General features: G+C 41.2%; 1 protein-coding gene across 3 annotated transcripts in view; it reads left to right on the top strand.

Annotated features, from left to right (window-relative positions):
- Positions 1-14983, top strand: part of GCNT1 (glucosaminyl (N-acetyl) transferase 1) — a 45914-nt gene that overhangs the window by 12309 nt on the left and 18622 nt on the right. Inside the window, exon 3 of one of the 3 annotated variants that reach the window (XM_061425577.1) lies at positions 12259-12455. The exons of 1 other annotated variant lie outside the window; for it this stretch is intronic. The gene's annotated coding sequence lies outside the window, so the exon portion shown is untranslated. The remainder of the gene's footprint in view (positions 1-12258; positions 12456-14983) is intronic. One more of the 3 variants, XM_061425578.1, reaches the window with a different exon arrangement.

Consider the following 14983-nt stretch of genomic DNA (forward strand, 5'->3'; position numbering starts at 1 on the left):
TCAAAGATAATGAACCATATTTAATTTATTGCTTCCATTACAAGTATTAGTTACAAATTTGTAGTGAGCAAGAAGTTTTTTGCCTTAATTAAGCTGAACTGAACTGAATTAACTGTTTCATCTTTTTATTTTGTAGTGCACATCATTTAAAGATACATATGTACAGTAGTACTTGTAATTTTGAAAGAAATATGCATATATTGAATGTACTTACTGAAAACTTTTACTCTTAGCTGTTCATAGTAAAAATTTTGCAAGCTTATCATTAAACGCTTTGAGCCAAACTGCTGTCTCCCCTACCCCCTGCCCCACAGTAGTCTGGAAACTTGCTTCCTTTTAAACTTTAATCTAAAACTGCCTCTTCCCCATGCTCCTGTAGTTCATTCAGTGGAAAATGAAATTGTTATAAGAGTAAAAATAAATGTTCACACTCTGGAAAGTATTGAATACTGTCTTCTCTTGAAATGTGTACATAAACTTCCTTTCAACAAGCCAGTTTGAACACTTTAAGATACAAACACAAAAAGCCATGGAATTTCCAGAAATCTTGTCATCAGTTCTTTGCTCTGGGGCAGGTAAATGCTTTCAGTCATGTGGCTGTCCATCCTTTTATTCACTAACCATGTCAGTGCTGTTGTCCATGAACCCACACAGCCAGTTTGGGTAGTTTTGGCAAGCGGAGATTGGTGGAGGGCTGCAGTTCTTCAGGCAGGTAAAGGTTAAAAAGCCAGTTTCAGGTCAGTTCTGTCCTGTGTTGGGCTCTGATTGCCCCTCCCAGGAATCTTTGACTTGAGGCACAGGGAATCAAACATTCCAGCAGGAGTCAGCTGACTGTTAGATTCAGCTGACAAACGTGTTGGAGTCAAGGAATCACGAATTTTGTGGAATCAGCAGCTGGACTCAGGAATGCGCCCTAGGCACCGTCCCAGGCTACTTGACTTGTCAGGCTTATGTGTCCTTTTGGTATAAGCATAGGACATGCTTCTAGACTATCCCAATCCATCCACATAGACGGAGCACCCTGATCTCATCTGGTTAAGATTGTTAAGATTCCAAGTTCTGATCGCAGAGGGCACAGGTTCTAGCCCCAGTGGGGGAACTAAGATGGGGCACATTGCACAGCCTGGCCAAACAAAAAAACAAAAAGCCAAGATTTTCAAACACATGCACAAATCAAAATGAGTTCCTTTGAGTATTCATGAAATGAAGCAGGGTCCTGTGGGGCCCTCCCAAGGACAGAGCCTTTTAGTGCCCCTTGCAGAAACCAGTACTCGAGAAACCAAGCACCCCACTTGGAGCGTTGGAGAACTCAGGTTTATTATGCCAGCGGGCCCAGAGGAGTTAACGCTCCAAGCTCTGATCCCCGAACAGAGTTCTTATACATGGACAGGCATGATTAAGCAGGTTTGTGGGTTTGCAGGGGCAGGACAATTGCAAAGAGCAGGACAAGGGTGAGTGAGGTAAGCTCCAGTGCCTAGTATTGTGAGTCCCCATTTTCTAAGACCTACATGATCCAGACTTTGCAAGGAGCAAGCTGAGTTACAGAGGCAAAAGGAGCAGGAGTTTATGTAAAATTTTAACTTTTCCTCTTCATTCCCCTTGATGCTCCTATCACTCATTGTAGAAAGCATCATCTCATGTTTTGGTAAGACATTCAGAGCTCCCCATCATTTGGGGGGCTATATTGAGCTATTAGCATTTGTAACTTTATGGATTTAATATGAACTGGGTAATCATATTGAGACTACAAGGGCCAAACAAGAGCACTGCAAAGAGCATGAAGAGAGGACCTGTTAAAGGGAGAAGCCACGATGCCCAGCTCCAGATATAGTTCCAATTACCCCAGGAATTAGCTAGTTTCTCTCTCCTTTTTATGATTTGTTCCCTTAGCTGTTGGGCCATGTCCCTGACTATTTCTGATTGGTTTACATAAGAGCAGCATTTTTCATTCAAGAAGAGGCAGAGTCCTCTCTTTTCAGCTGTCAGTAGGTCTAGCCCTCTCCTATTCTGTAAAACCACCTCAGCCAGGGAGTCTAGTTGGTCCTGTAATGAAGAGCAGCAATAATACTATTCAGGGATAGAGGCCAGGGTTGACAATGAAAATCCATTAATAATTCGATAGCTGGATCCTCAAGCTTCCGCCATGCGTTGACCAGTCAGCTGCCGGAGTGTGGCTGGAGCAAGGCTGAAGAATCCTCAGGCATCTGCTGTGCATTGACTAGTCAGCTTCCGGAATGACTAGAGCAGGGCTCAGCGTCCTTCGTGGGTGAGGGTTGTTGTCTTTGGGACTGGACCTTGAGGTTTTTGGGGTCCTGAACTGCTTTCCAGTGACTTCACAGGAAGTCACTGCCTTCTTGACTCTGGTGTGGTGGATCCAAAGGATGACACCTATAACTTTAACAGCAGTAGAGGTTGTCAGGATGACCCTGTGAGGGCCTGTCCAAACTGGCTGAAGTGTTTGTTTTGTTTTTAATCTAACCCATACCTCTTCTCCTGGCTGATAGGGATGAACCCAATTGCCCAAAGGAATGGGTGTCCTTTCTAAGGTTTCTTGGATGATATGGCAGAAGACTTTTCCAGGTGTCAGGACATCTCCAGCTGGCTAGTTGTTGTTGGTCTCCCTTGAGCTTTTTTTTTTTTTATCACTGGGGGTGGTCTCCCATATAAGATCTCAAAGGGAGAGTAGCCTGAGGACCTTGGGTGCATTTATGGAGGGAGATGAATCCACAGAATGATAAGGCAGCTTGTTCCAGCATTGTCTAGGTGTTGGCTGGGGGATATTTTTGTTGTACTGCTGCTTGGAAAAACAAGCTTAAGAAAGTTAAAGATACATGGCCCAAAGATTAACAGAAGTAGGGAAAGCTGTGGTGGGGCTATCCAGGAGAACCAGGTCCAGACATTGGTTCATGACATTACTGTGTCTCTAGGTATGAAAAGATGCAAGAATTTGGACTCATAAAAAATGTCTCCCTGAAAACATTTGACTATCCGAAGGCCTGTTTTTCCGGGTTTTTCCCAGAGCACAGAGTGCCTTGTTTTTTGTCTCCACCCTGAACTCCTTTCAAGGGGGTGTTGAAGGTCAGCATCTTGTAGTGGTCATGATTTAATCTTTGTAGAGGCAGCTGGCAAGGGCCAACTTCCAGTCAGCAGGACCCCTTCATAGCCACATATTTGGCCATGTTTTGGGGACATTTAATGGTCATTGTGTCCCACAGTGCTGGGAAGGCTCATTCCCGGGTCTAACAAAGATTCCACTGACAGGCCACTCAATGAGTTGTCACTAGACCAGGCCTTGTAAGTAGCCAAAGTCTCTGAACCGTACCTGTCTTTCTAGCCTTTTGGTCCAGGAAAATATTTCCTCTTGTTGCTTCTTCCCATATCTAGAGTTATGTTATTACAGTTACTGCTCTCATATGGAACTGTTCATCAGCATTTTATCACAGGCTCAGTCACACATTTGGTACCATAAGAAATAATCTTCTGAAAGAAGCTACATAGAAAATAATATAGCTAGCACTTACTAGTAAGGTCACAAGCAAGAATTTAAGTCCAGAACTTTCATTGGGTGTAGCCTGGTATACCCCAGGTCATCTGACTCAGTTAAATGATTATCAGTTCAGTTCAGTCGCTCAGTCGTGTCTGACTCTTTGCAAACCCATGAATTGCAGCACGCCAGGCCTCCCTGTCCATCACCAACTCCCGGAGTTCGCTCAGACTCATGTCCATCGAGTCGGTGATGCCATCCAGCCATCTCATCCTCTGTCGTCCCCTTCTCCTCCTGCCCCCAATCCCTCCCAGCATCAGAGTCTTTTCCAATGAGTCAACTCTTCGCATGAGGTGGCCAAAGTACTGGAGTTTCAGCTTTAGCATCATTCCTAGGCAAGTGTTAATCTCCTGGTTGTGCGTCATGGAGCATCTGACCTTTATCCAAAGATTGGTTACTGAGATAAGCTTTAAAAACTATCTTAGAGTGTCCTTTTTAATAACTTAATTAAACCTTTTAGCAGTATAACATAACAAGGAACTATCTCAGAAGTGAGTCTTAGTAAGCATAGACCTTAATTAACAAAACTAGAACTTAATATTCAGTGAAATATAATTTTTTTTGGAGAACTCATTGTGAGGACCTTAACACTGTAGCCAGGGAAGGCTTTAACACATCAAATAAAAATGAGGTCTGTCAGGGAGCTGGGGAAAGTCAAGAGGCTGTCTTGGATTTCCCATAGCCTTGGCTCTTTGATTTTTAGCTGTTGTTTATCCATTTTTAATTTCTTGATTTAGGAGCAGACTATTGCCATGTTTTAAGGACATCAGGATAGCAAAAGTCTTACTGTGAGGGGTTATTTTTTTGTAGAAGCAGAATGAACTTTGTCTACATGTGCCATAATCTTAAATAATTTTATTTACCTTACCAAAGTAACAAAAAGATTTTAAAACAAATATAAATCACTTAAAGGCAAAGAAATTCATAATCTATTATCAAAATCTGCATTCTAAGTAAACTTTGTTCTCTAAACAGAGGACCAAATTCCAATCTGGTACCAGCTTACTGTTAATAACAAAATTTGTTTATCTGTTTCATCTTAGAAAGTCTTTTCCATATATCTTGAAGAACTAGCAGTATTCTTTTAAAGGCATGAGAGTAAAACCATAGAAGGCATGTTTAAAATCTGATTCTATTATAATTGGCAAAGAAACCTGGTCATTGTTGTGATATGTAACACTTTAATATGATAACTAGAATTATAATTGACCATATTTTATCAGGGTATGTCAGATCTATATGAATTTCATACAATTTTAGGATATCTATATTAGTAACATCAACCGTGCAGTATAACCTAAAAAGATTTTTCATTCCTTTAACAGTACTTCCCATGTAATTTAACATGTCCAATGAACCCAGGCAGCTTAATAGCTCTTTGGGATGTCTCAGGGGCCCTCTGAAGCATCTCAAACTTAGCTGGAAGTCAAGTTATTTAGGAAGTTTTGTCAATAAATATCAGAAGGGTTTATAACACTCAGTCAAACAGGATCATATAAGTCACTGTGAAATAAAAGTTATTTACTTAGCCAAATTTAACAGAAGATTTCAAAGGTAAATATAGAACAGATCAATTAAGAGGTAAAGAAAGTTAAATCTATAATTAAAAGCAGTTCATCATCTGAAGAAAGTATGTCCTCTTAACAGAGAGAAAGGCCAAATTTAAGTTTTTACACCAGCTTACTTTAAACTCATTTAGGTAAACTTAATTAAATTTATTTTAAACTTAGTTCTCAGTTCAGTTCAGTTCAGTTGCTCAGTCATGTCTGACTCTTTGCGACCCCATGAATTGCAGCACACCAGGCCTCCTTGTCCATAACCAACTCCTGGAGTTCCCTCAAACTCACGTCCATTGAGTCGGTGATGCCATCCAGCCATCTCATCCTCCGTCGTCCCCTTCTCCTCCTGCCCCCAATCTCTCCCAGCATCAGAGTCTTTTCCAATGAGTCAACTCTTCGCATGAGGTGGCCAAAGTACTGGAGTTTCAGCTTTAGCATCATTCCTTCCAAAGAAACCCCAGGGCTGATCTCCTTCAGAATGGACTGGTTGGATCTCCTTGCAGTCCAAGGGACTCTCAAGAGTCTTCTCCAAAACCACAGTTCAAAGGCATCAATTCTTTGGTGCTCAGCTTTCTTCACAGTCCAACTCTCACATCCATACATGACTACTGGAAAAACCATAGCCTTGACTAGACGGACCTTTGTTGGCAAAGTAATGTCTCTGCTTTTGAATATGCTGTCTAGGTTGGTCCTAACTTTCCTTCCAAGGGGTAAGAGTCTTTTAATTTCATGGTTGCAATCACCATCTGCAGTGATTTTGGAGCTCCGAAAAATAAAGTCTGACACTGTTTCCATTGTTTCCCCATCTATTTCCCATGAAGGGATTGGACCAGATGCCATGATCTTCATTTTCTGAATGTTGAGCTTTAAGCCAACTTTTTCACTGTCTTTCACTTTCATCAAGAGGTTTTTTAGTTCCTCTTCACTTTCTGCCATAAGGGTGGTATTATCTGCATATCTGAGGTTATTGATATTTCTCCTGGCAATTTTGATTCCAGCTTGTGCTTCTTCCAGCCCAGCGTTTCTCATGATGTACTCTGCATATAAGTTAAATAAGCAGGGTGACAATATACAGCCTTGACGTACTCCTTTTCCTATTTGGAACCAGTCTGTTGTTCCATGTCCAGTTCTAACTGTTGCTTCCTGACCTGCATATAGGTTTCTTAGTTCTAACCATGCACAATTTTCCACAGAGTTTTTAATCACTTTCCATAACAGCCACCTATAAGTCAAACCTACTTTCTTTTCCCTTTATAAAATGTAATTTTGTTTTTTATATCTTCTTTATTAAAAACATACATCCTACTTCCTTATTAGATTAGCAAACAAACATTAATACTAGATATTTAATATTGAATGTTTCCCAGTTTACATGAACCTGAAATTTATTTAGGTTAATTTTTCTTGTATTTAGAATTGTTTGATTTCTAAGCACTTACTTTTTTTAGGCCAATTAAATTAGAATTCATTTACAACTTCAACAATATTATTAAAAAAAAAAAAGACATACACTGAGACATACATAAATACAGACAGACAGAGATCTTATAGTTTTCTGTTTGAGATTTAAAATACCTCTTTGACCCCCCCCCCCTTTTTTTTCTTTGCTTGAGGTTCTAATTTGCCCAAGACTGATGTCTCAGGCAAAGTTGGATGTGTGTTTCAAGGACATGGAAAGGGTTAACTTCAAGGTTTTCCCTAGGCAGGCCTTTCAACGAGCCAGTTTTTAATTGTATATACAAGAAGAATTAGTTTTGCAGTTTCCAAAAAGAAAAAAAGTTTCACTCCATTCAATCAGCAGTTATGCAGTCACAATCATTTGGAGTCTATCACAACGCCTCCCTTCTCCCAAGTCCTCAGGTTTCCTTAACTGTTGCTCCCTTCCTGGGAGCTCCAAGGAGGTGATCAGTCTCCTCTTCTACCCACTGGGGTAGGCCTGACTGGGGACTGGCCTCGGGGCCTTAGCTGAACCTGTGGCCATTCCTGGTGAGTTGGTCTGTCCCTCCAACGAGCCCAGTCAGGGCTCGATTGTCCAGAGAGTCGGGACACCAGTCCGAAAGAGAACTCAGAATCCTGTCCGGTGGTGTCCTGCTTGTTTACCCCAGGGGTCCTTCGCTCCAGCCTAGCCAAGCCACCAGTCCAAAGGCTCAAGGGGCGGGCGTGATTGGAATCTCTCTGGGGCCTCCAGAAATGTTGCACAAACCAGTATTCCAGAAACCAAGCACCACGCTTGGAGAGTTGGAGAACTCAGGTTTATTATTCTGGCGGACCCTCCAAGCTCTGAGCCCCAAAAGAGTTTTTGTACATGGACAGGTGTGATTAAGTGGGTTTGTGGGTTTGCATGGGCTAGGCAACTGCAAAGAGCAGGACAGGGGTGAGTGAGATAAGCTCCAGTTCCTAGTATTGTGAGCCCCCACTTTCTGAGAACTACATGATCCAGACTTTGCAAGGAGCAAGCTGAGTTACAGAGGCAGAAGGAATAGGAGGTTATATAAAATTCTAACTTTTCCTCTTCACCCCCACTTCTTGCTTGTAGGAAAAAGATTTTAGCCTCCTAGACCTTCCCTGTGTTCCAAAGGGCAGATTCAAATAGTTACTCATTAGAGGATTGAAGGTAAGCAGAAACAAAGGAGAAGCAGTCAAGAGACAATGATGCGGCCATCCCCATTCCTTCTGAGGCTCTTCTTCGGTAATACGGCCTCCCACGTGGGTGAAGGGTGATAACTTCAGGCTGAGAACAGGTCTGTGGGCCCCTGACTGGTTAGAGCCAGGAGGTTGATGATTGAGATTGTTGGAACAGCACCCTGTTTCTTCCTCACCCCCAGCCAATCAGAGGAAGGTTACATACCCTGCAGCTGCTGCTAAGTCGCTTCAGTTGTGTTCGACTCTGTGCGACCCCATGGACAGCAGCCCACCAGGCTCCTCTGTCCACGGAATTCTCCAGGCAAGAGTACTGGAGTGGGTTGCCATTTCCTTCTCCACATACCCTGCAGACCTGTCCCCAAATTTTGCCTATAAAAACTGTTCCCTCCAAACCATTGAAGAGTTCAGGGATTTTTGAGCATTGGCAGCCCCAGACTTAACAATAAAGGATGCATTTTCCTTCACCATAGCCCAGTGTCAGTAGATTGGCACAGATGCGTGGACCCGAGTTTGGTTCTGTAACATCCTTAGATGCTTCTGGTCACTTTGAGGATTGTCCTCTGGGCTAAATTGGAGCCATTAGCAAAGGGCCCAGTGTTTGATGGTAGATGTGATTTTGGAACATGGTGGAAGTCAGCCTTACATGGAAGCTTGACCGTGCTCCTTGTTAATACTGTTGAGGGTGAGGTGGGATGGGGAGGTTAAAAATAGAGTGTGATGTAAGAAACATTCACCAGATCTCTTGGTGGACTCACACAAAGAGTTTTTTTTTCCTCCTGTTTTTGGTTGTGAAATTTGACCTGTATTGAAAGCAGATGGGAAAAAAAGATGTTTAATGGCATTGACCACATAGGAATCAGATTTCCCTTCTGGACCTCTGTGGATGGCCCCTCCTATCCCCCAACTCCCCTCTCCCACCAAACAGGGTTGAGGGAAAGCAGTAGAGTGTGAAAAGGCACACTCTGACACAGTGAAGTTCAGAGCGAACGCTCAGCCTTCCTCTCATTGTAGACCCTTAGAAAAGTCACTTGTTTCCCTGTGGCCCAGCTTGTTTAGTTAAAGAGGAGGGTGGGACTTGGGACTAGCTGAGTTTTTTCCTTACGGGCTGGTAATGTGGCTCTAAAGTCTGTTCTTGGTCAAATAAGTTTGGGAAATGCTGAATACTCTTGTCCCTTGTACCTGTCTTTAAATATTCACGGTAAGCATTGCCATCTTAAGAGCTATGAGGAGGAAGAAGCCCAGGAATGCAGCATTTTGTCTAACTTTGTTTCTGACCACATTTCTCACAATTTTTTGGACCACAGAATCTACCCCACCTTCACAACATAGTAACTGCCCCCAGAGCTGGTGTTTCTAGCAGAATAGATACAATCTCAAGTTTCAGCTTTACAATGGATGCATTGTTTCCAAAATAGTTTTTTACTATATTTTTTTTGCCAAGCCTATAATTTCCCCCAGAAGGCTCAGCAAATAACCTTTGTGTGAATTCTTTGAGATTAGGGAGATGCATTTTCCTCAGAACCTATATAATAGGCTTTGTATAATAGCTTTTTGTGTAATATAGTGTTTTGTATAATAGCTCCTATGGAGTTAAATTAAGTATATTTAGGTATTTGTTAATAAATTTCAATACAGTTTCTTATTTGGGGGCCTCTGAAAAAAGTTACAAGTTTCCCTGATGGCCCAGCGGATAAAGAATCCACTTGTAATGTAGGAGACACAGGCAACGCAGATTCGATCCCTGGGATAGATATAAGTTAAAGATTTGAACAGTGTCCAGGTGAGGAAATATAAGCAATAATAATAAACTGCTAATGTTCATTGAAGGTTCATTATATATCAAGTATCAGTTCAGTCAGTTCAGTTCAGTCGCTCAGTTGTGTTCTACTCTTTGCAACCCCATGGACTGCAGCACGCCAGGCCTCCCTATCCATCACCAACTCCCGGAGTTTACTCAAATTTATGTCCATTGAGTCGATGATGCCATCCAACCAATTCTATTGTCCCCTTCTCCTCCCGCCTTCAATCTTTCCTAGCATCAGAGTCTTTTCAAATGAGTCAGTTCTTCACATCAGGTGGCCAAAGTATTGGAATTTCAGCTTCAACATCAGTCGTTCCAATCAGGACTGATTTCCTTTAAGATGGACTGGTTTGATCTCCTTGCAGTCCAAGGGACTCTAATAAGTCTTCTCCAACACCACAGTTCAAAAGCGTCAATTCTTCAGTGCTCAGCTTTCTGTATAGTCCAACTCTCACATCCATACATGACTACTGGAAAAACCATAGATTGACTAGACGGACCTTTGTAGGCAAAATAATGTCTCTGCTTTTTAATATGCTGTCTAGGTTTGTCATAACTTTTCTTCCAAGGATTAAGTGTCTTTTAATTTCGTGGCTGCAGTCACCATCTGCAGTGATTTTGGAGCTCCCCAAAATAAAGTCTGTCATTGTTTCCACTTTTTCCCCATCTATTTGCCATGAAGTGATGGGACCAGATGCCATGATCTTCATTTTCTGAATGTTGAGCTTTAAGCTAACTTTTTCCCTCTCCTCTTTCACTTTCATCAAGAGCCTTTTTAGTTCTCTTCACTTTCTGTCATAAGGGTGGTGTCATCTGCATATCTGAGGTTATTGATATTTCTGGCAATCTTGATTCCAGCTTGTGCTTCATCCAGCCCAGCGTTTCTCATGATTTACTCTGCATCTAAGTTTAATAATCAGGGTGACAATATACAGCCTTGAGATACTTCTTTTCCTATTTGGAACCAGTCTGTTGTTCCATGTCCAGTTCTAACTGTTGCTTCCTGACCTGCATACAGATTTCTCAAGAGGCAGGTCAGGTGGTCTGGTATTCCCAGCTCTTGAAGAATTTTCCGCAGTTTGTGGTGATCCACACAGTCAAAGGCTTTGGCATAGTCAATAAAGCAGAAATAGATGTTTTTCTTGAACTCTCTTGCTTTTTTGAAGATCCAGCGGATGTTGGCAATTTGATCTCTGGTTCCTCTACCTTTTCTAAAACCAGTTTGAACACCTGGAAGTTCACGGTTCACATATTGTTGAAGCCTGGCTTGGAGAATTTTGAGCATGACTTGTATCAAGTATAGTTTAAGCATATTACCAGTTGGCTCACTTACTCTCTTTAAAAACTAATGTATGTAGGATCCTTAACCCAATTAAATTGCTTAAAATTATTATTATTTTAACCAGTGAAAGAGCTGAAACTTGGAGCAGTTAAGGGCTTAAGAAAGTCTGAGTTGGTAGATGATTGTGTCCAGTTTTTGAACTGGATAGTCTGGCTCTAGAGTAGAAATCATTGCTACCAGACTCTTGCTCTCACATGTAGACATACTCATATGGAGCCACTAGCAACAAAAGAAATACAAAATGAAGCCTCTCTGCTGTATCATTTTAAAAGTTGGAATAGGTCAAAAATAATTACACAGTATATGAATATGTACTACATAATTTAGATAATTATACAGTCAATATAGAGAAAATGATACTCAGATATTAGGGTACTCAGTTTAAGTAAATACTATAGTCTATTTGAAAGAGCATCAAGAGCCATAGAAATTGATAAATTTTGATCTAAGAGTCCTCCTGGAATTCCAAGGAAAAGCTAAGAGAAAACAAAGATATAAGTATATTCGTACATGTCCATAGTTCATCTTTGAATCATCTCAAACACTATTTTTTCTGTCATTACATACAGAATTCCTTCACTCTTGGGCAATAATTTCAAATTCAACAACTGGACCTAAATGTCATTTGGATAAAATGATAGATAAAGGTTGCCCATCAAGTTTATGAAGCTTCTTAAAGGGAATGTTGACTCAGCTCACATATATGTATCTGAGGGTTGAAGAAGTTGTTCTGTGGTACCTTTGGTCTGAAGTCTTTAGGAGGAGATTGTGTCATAGTTACTCCTGAGGGAAGACTTGGAAGGTTCTGGGGCTCCTTGTAAGGTGAGGAGGTAGGGCAAGGTATAATTCAAAGCTGTTAGTAACTGGATCCAGTGTGGTTCTTGGCTAGAAAGTCAGACTGTTCTGCTCCCTCTCCTCTCTCCCCAGAGTCAGTTGTGGGTTGAGCCGCACCTCACCTCTTTCCTGCTGGTTAGCTGGAGCAGATCACCAGCAGATGGTCATCAGAGCAGTGAATGCCTCAGTTTCCTTAACTGTTAAAGAGAACATGTATGTAAAAAGAACTTGCCTAACATTTCTTTCAATTTTTTAAAATGTCCTTAATTCTGCAATAACTTCATTTGTATGAGCATCATCCACTTAATATCAGTCCTTAAGGAAATTACTGCAGTCCATGGGGTTGCAAAGAGTCAGACATGACTCGGTGACTGAGCAACAACAAAGGAAATTACAAAAAAGAAACCACCATAGTAATGAACACATAGTGTACAAATGCATCAAATGCCTGTCATTTTCAAAGCTGTCAATGTGGGAAGAAAAATAAGATCTCAGACTTGTGGAAATACATTCTAATTAAGATTTTGTCTTGCAGTGGGACTTCCCTACCATTCTGTGCTCTCTTGACCCTCAACTCAGTCAAAACTCAGCCTTCTCGCACCTGGTCCTGTCCATCATCCATCTGCTGAAGAACAGCAGAATGCTGTATCACTCAGGTGTAGGTTCCCCTCACTGAACTCATCTGCTCTTGTGCACAGGCGAGGAGACTGAAGTGCAGAAAGGTTAAGAAAGGTAGGTCAATCCTGAAGATAGGATGGGAGCCACCCAGCATGAGGCCAGTCCTTTGGGGTTTGTTGTAGATGTTCAGTTTGTGAGATCCAACACAGAGTGCTTTGAATTCATATTACACTCACAGGCTATAATTTGGAGCATTTAAGTACTGTACTTTAGATTCTTTATCTGGAAAAGACTGAGGTAGAAGGCCCAGTTAACAAGAAGCATCCAAGATACCACCCTACCTTTTTTGGAGTGGAAGGGAGTGGATTTTGCAATATGTAGACTTGTTTTGTTCATTCTTTGAGTCCTTACTGGTTGCATTAGCCTATGCAAGGCCCATGGGGCAGTGTGAGTAGGGTGTTGGGGGGGATGGTGGTGTGGTGGTGGAGGGGTGGGAATGAAGGGTGAGGCTAGATTACTGATTACTAGGAGCTGACCAAGCAGGTGCCTGGATCAGTTCAGAGATGGGGATCTGTGGAATTAAGTGACCAACAATGGTGATAACCCTTGTTTATTGACAAACTGATGCATACTAATTACCATGTTAGTTGCTTTATAGGTTGTTTTTGTTTTTTGAATCGCCACCAACCAAATAGGGGATTATAAGCTTCATTTTTCAGATGAGGAAACTAAGGCTCAGAGAAGTTAGGTAGCTTACTGAAGCCACTCATTAGGACTTGGCATAGTTAGCATTTATTCTCAATTGTGTTTGACTTCACCCCGCTGTTTCCATCTGTGGCTTCCTATAGTGAATGATATTGGATTTCGAAGAAGGGGGCAATCACTGTGGTTCAGAGAAGGGACCATGTGCAAGAGGTGGAGCTGGATTTTAACATGTTGAAGGAAACTGGGAAGAGAGAGCACTTCTTATTCCTGCTGATGGTTGTTTATTTTTCTGTATGGACTCAGAATATTTGCTCTGACGATTTTGCTTAGCAAGCTGAAAATCCAGACAGGTGATATGATCTGGAAATTTGGGGATTCTTCTAAAAGCAAGACAGAATCTAGTATTTTAGAATTAGAATTTTTGGAACCCAGCAAGTGTTTAAACCCGAGAGTATTTAAAATTGAGATTTCAAAAAATTCGGGACCTGTGGGGCTTCATGATGATTGGGTGGGACAGAAACCAGAGCCACTGGTAAGATGTTTCTGCTTAAGAATTGTTCTTGCTGGGCGACCTTGCCAGGTGTGTACACTCTGTGTGCTGATTTTTTCATCTTTAAAATTATTTAGTAAGAGTGGGGAAAATGAACCTTAAGATACCTTTGAAATCTAAAATTTTGTTCCTATGAAACTATGCTCTATTCAGTGCTCTCTTCAGTATTATAAACCACCTACTATTCATTCTTTAAAAAAGGAAAGAAAAAAAAGTTTATTACTCTTCAGTCTGGAATTTTGAAGTGAACAATGAGACCTTTTATACTTATTTTGGCATGTAGTGGTAAGGAGGTTGAAGATTCCTTCAGAAAACAAACTGTGTGTGTGTGTATGTCTGTGCATAAACAGATGTATCTCTATTTAACTCTGATGAGGTCCACCTCTGTGAACGAATTTAGTGCCTTAGAGGATAGGTTTTTTGCATTTCACATTTAGCTGTTACTTGTACTTGAAGGAAATTGGGCTAATACTCTAGCCTCGAATGCAATAGGAAACACACTGGTCTTTGAGAGACAGCCAGACAGATGATCTTTGTTCTTTATGTCCAAATTTTCATGGCATGAGACTTGAAAAGGTCTGTCTTTGTGTGTTCAAACCACCTGGGGACACTCCTGCCTATACTCCTAACAAATTTCTCAATTTAATAAGCCTCCTCTAAGTAACATTTTTGCCTAAATGTACACACCTACTGCAAAGGTGTCAAGGTACAAGCCAGTGGCATCTTTTTAAAAATCGTAACAGAGCTTAAAAAAATAACCGTCAGGTATAAACCTGTGTCACTAATGGAGTCGGGGAAAATTTGGTGGCGTTAAGTGTATTCAGAGTGTTGTACACCCATCTGCACTGTCCGTTTCTAGAACTTCTCATCATCCTAAACAGAAACTCTGTACTCACTAAACAATAACTTCTCCTTTCCCCCTCCCACTGCTGTAGTAACCTCTATTTTACTTTCCACATCTATGAATTTAATTACTCTAGGTACTCCTTCTAAGTGGAAGTATATAGTATTGGGTTTTTGTGACTGGCTTATTCACTTAACAAAGATGAATGTAGCATGTGTCAGATTTTGATTCCTTCTGAAGGGTGAAGAATATTCCACTCTCTGTGTGTGTATATATATAAACATCTATTCATTGTTGTGGTTCACTATAACTGAGAAACAGACCTCATGTCATACTAGAATTTAAAAGGACATCCCTAGGGTTAAGGAACCTGAGTGGTAAACAGCCAGTATTTCTTACCTTCCTCCTCTTGTTAAAGCTGCTTCTGTTACACATCACTATCTCGTCTTCCTTTCCGGCTTCCTTTGCTTCAGGCTTTCACTCCGTCAGCAAAATTTTCTCTCCTTTTTCCTAGTACCTAAATCCTACCCATTTTCAGGATTC

The sequence above is a fragment of the Bos javanicus genome, chromosome 8 (genome assembly GCF_032452875.1).
Source record: "Bos javanicus breed banteng chromosome 8, ARS-OSU_banteng_1.0, whole genome shotgun sequence".
Taxonomy (NCBI): Eukaryota; Metazoa; Chordata; class Mammalia; order Artiodactyla; family Bovidae; genus Bos; species Bos javanicus.